This window comes from Nannospalax galili, unplaced genomic scaffold (assembly GCF_000622305.1).
Source record: "Nannospalax galili isolate Female #2095 unplaced genomic scaffold, S.galili_v1.0 scaffold158, whole genome shotgun sequence".
Taxonomy (NCBI): domain Eukaryota; kingdom Metazoa; phylum Chordata; class Mammalia; order Rodentia; family Spalacidae; genus Nannospalax; species Nannospalax galili.
Genome location: NW_008345290.1, coordinates 10,467,925 through 10,471,789, shown reverse-complemented (window position 1 = coordinate 10,471,789; position 3,865 = coordinate 10,467,925). Strand labels below are relative to the sequence as shown.

The following is a 3,865-nucleotide window of genomic DNA, read 5'->3' as shown; positions in this document are numbered from 1 at the left end:
GAGTATTCTGTTGATATGTTGTCTATGTCATGTTTAGTTTTCTAGAGGACCTGTCTGTTGGAGTAAATGGCGTATCGAAATCACCACAATTACTGACTTGGAGTTAATTTTAGTTTTGAAGTCCAGTAGCATGCTTTTTATGAAATTAGATGTGCCAGAGTTTCTAGTATATGTTTAGAATTAGAATGTTTTCGTGGCTAATTTTTCTCTTGATCAGAATGAGGTGCCTGTCTTTATTTCCACTAATTTTAGTTTGAAGTCTGTTTTTAAAGATCTTAGGGATAGCAATGCCTGCTTGTTTCCTGTTTCCCTTTACTTGCAATATTTTTTTTTCATTCTTTCACCCTAAGGTGGTACCTATCCTTGAAGGCAAGATGAGTTTCTTTCAGAGAACAAAAAATGATTTCATTTCTTAATCCATTCATCTAGCCTGTGTCTTTTGACTGGAGTGTTCGTGCCATTAATGTTTAGTTATTATTAATGAAGTGTGTGTTCATGGCCTTCCTGTTTTTGCTTTTTGTTTTATTGTCCTATTTTGTGTCAGTACTTACAGTTTCATTTATTTTCTTTTCATAGCCTCTTGACTGTGCTTACTCCTCTCCTCAGTCTGGAATACTGCTTCCAGGATTCTCTGTAGGTCTGCTGTAGTGGAGACACATTCTGTCATCTTGCTTATATCATGAAAACATTTTCTTTCTCCTTCAAATATGGCAGAGAGTTTTGCTGGGTAAAAGTCTCAGATGCCACCTGTGGTCTTTTAGAATGTGGACAACATTGCTAAAGGTCTTCCTTTGATGCTTTGAGAAGTCTGTGTTATTCTGATTGGGTTTTCTTTATATATGACTTGGAGCTTTTATCTTGCAGATTTGAATACCCTGTCTTTGTTCTATATATTTAGTGTTTTAACTATAATATGCCATGGGGAATTTCTTTCATGGTTGTATTATTTTTCCTTTCCATTGCTGTGATAAAACACCATGACCAAGGAACTTACAAAAGTAAGCATCTATTTGGCTTACAGGTCTTATCCAGAGGGATAACAGTGCATCATGGCAGGGAGGCATGGCTCCATAGGCATCCAGAGCAGAAAGCTGAGCATTCACATTTTCAAATAGGCATAAGAAGCAGAGAGAATGAAACTGGAAATGGGGAAAGGTTATAAACTCCCAAAGACCACCCTCAGTGACCTCTTTCCTCCAGCAAGGCTGCATCTGCCAAACCTCTGCCACCACCAACTAGGGCCCAGTATTCAAATACTTGGTGCTTATGGTGGACATTCTCATTCAAAACACTGGATTCCACTCCTTTACCCCATAGGTTCATAGCCATAAAAAAATGGAAGTGCATTTAGTCTATCACTGAAACTTCCCTAGTCTTTAACAATCTCAATACAATTCAGAAGTCCAATGTCTCTTCTGAGACTCATGGCAATCTTTTTTTTCAAAGCTCTTGGAGCTGTGTTCAAATCAGTCTTTCCAGAAACTTCTGAGAAGTACTGCTGTACAGCAACAGGGAACCCAAGTACACACACAAGCCACACTGTACAGTGACCATTGATGTGTACACTCAATAGTTTTTTCTTTTAAAACCTTTGGGAAATTCACACACACACACACACACACACACACACACACACACACACACTTCCAGAAGGGGACTCTCCTGTGGCTACCAGGTGGCTTCTGGCATAACAGGCATCCAATCTCTGGGACTCAGGACTGAAGACCCAGGACCCAGAGATCCAAAGCTGGCATATGCCCTAGGGCCACCTACTTTCCAGAACAATCTTTCAAGGTGCTGTTCCCCACACAGATACTACATGGTGGTCCACTTGTCACCTTTGGTGCCGGCTCCTCTCTTCCAGTAACTTGTTGTCAAAGACTTCCTTTTCCCTATTGCTGAGGGTCAGTCCCTGGATGTACTTCCGCCCTGCAGTCTTGTAGTCCACAGCAACCAGTCTTGTAGTCCACGGTGTCCATGACAGAAATGGCACAGATGATGGGCTGCGCAGCAAAGCAACACATCCAGGATGAAGCAAATGCAGTCTCCTCTGCCCCACATAGGCACCTCCACATCCATGTCTCTTGCCCAGCTGAGGGAATCTGGTCCCCAGCAGATCCTGGTGGATAGACTTGCACACAGGGTAGCATATAGAAGCAGTGTGATGTTCCAAGAAAGAGCCAGGGAAGGAGCCACAGCCAGCATGTGCTCTCTAAGCAAAGTGCTTTGACCTTCAAGGTAATTCCTTGTTCTTTGGGGTTCATGTTGCCCTCAAAGAAGAGCAGGCTCTTGACCTCAGCTGGTCAAAATAAGTATTTTTGGTATTTAAGCCAGACCAGCAGTCCTACTTCAGAGGATAGTGGTTCATGATAAGGAGGATATGGGGCAGCTCCTCATTCTCATCCTCATCCTCCAGCAGGGAGCAGATGGAACTGAATTTCTCAGACTCCTCTGGTGATAGAAGATCCTCTTCCTCTGCCTGTCAATGCCCCTAGTGCTGCAAATTATTGGGGCCTCCCTGGACTCCATCCTAGGGGCCACTCCTGTGCCCCCCAAGTCTCAGCCCCCTCAGCTGCATGGTGGATAGGTTCTAGACTGCATCTATCTGGGCAGAGCCTCTTTCAAAGGGGGGGACTGGGAGCTTTGTCCCTGGGCCTAATGGCACACCGGGGTCACAGCTTTTGACCCTAACATGGAGATCATCCTCCCCAGCCCCAGAGGGCAGTTGGAGTGAAGCCAAGATCCTGCAGCTGCCTGCCTGTCTCTCGATCTCTCCAATGCTCTCTCTCCAGGAAAGGCTGGACCCCCTTCCTTGGTGCCAGGTGCATTTCTCCTCTGAATTCCTCCACCTCTTAATGGCAGTGGGCTTATGTCCAAGGCTGCCCCATCGCAGGCTCATCCCTAGAACCATTTCTAGTAGGAAGGGGTAGTGAGACTCTGGGGTCTCCATTCTTCCCCAGACGTGTCTTGTGGCCCACTTTGCACTTTGGATCTTCTTTATGTGCAGACAAACCTGGAAGGCTTTGTGCTTTACACTCCTGCCTCCACTTGGGTCTTGATTGGGTGGTCCCATCTTCACTATCTTCTGGAAGAAAGGATGGAGAGAGAGAATTAAGGACCCAAGAGGCCACATCTGTGAGCAGCTTCTTTCCTGAAGACAATGGAGTCCCATCTTGATTCAGACTTCGACTTTCTGGACGCTAAACTGGTGGTCTGGGTCAAGAAATCCAGAGCCACCCACAGGGAGCTCATGTAGGTCAGTTCCTCCAGAGGTGCTGCAGGGACCCAGTTCTGCAAAGCCAGGAATGTAGCAATGTTCTCGATGTGGGACTTCTACAGCGCCTCCCCTGCAGAGCTCTTTACTTGAATCTCTTCCTTCAGAGAGAGTACTTAAACTTCTAGAAAGAATTCCTTTTCTTCTTGTTTTGTTTGTGGAAGTCTCAGCTCTGGACAGTACCTACAGGGGCCACAATCGCTTCTCCCATCTGCACAGCACCCACTCTAGTGAGGAGTGTACCAAGTATGCTGTGTCCCCTTCAAGAGACACGTACAATGGTTTAGAGGTGTTGGTTTGAAGGTGGCATTCAAAGGACATCACACAGCCTCTAATCCTGAACTTGATCCTGTGATGCTTGGCCAAGAAGCCAAGTGACAGACAAGCACCAAGCTTGGGGACCTGGAGATGTGCCTGCACTGTGTTCCATAAACAAAATTCACTAGATGTCCCCTCTGAGGTTACACCCCAATTATTCTGACCAGGACCGCGTTTTGGGACATTAGAGCTCACAACCCACCCCAACACAGGCCTGACAGTTTACTGCTCGGACAGAGACAGCTGTAGCTGGTCACCACACTCCTGGCAGAG

The 3,865-nt window shown here is 46.0% G+C and overlaps 1 pseudogene; it reads right to left on the bottom strand.

Annotated features, from left to right (window-relative positions):
* Positions 1–2,867: 2,867 nt before the first annotated feature.
* Positions 2,868–3,595, bottom strand: LOC115071775 (annotated as a pseudogene).
* Positions 3,596–3,865: the final 270 nt, after the last annotated feature.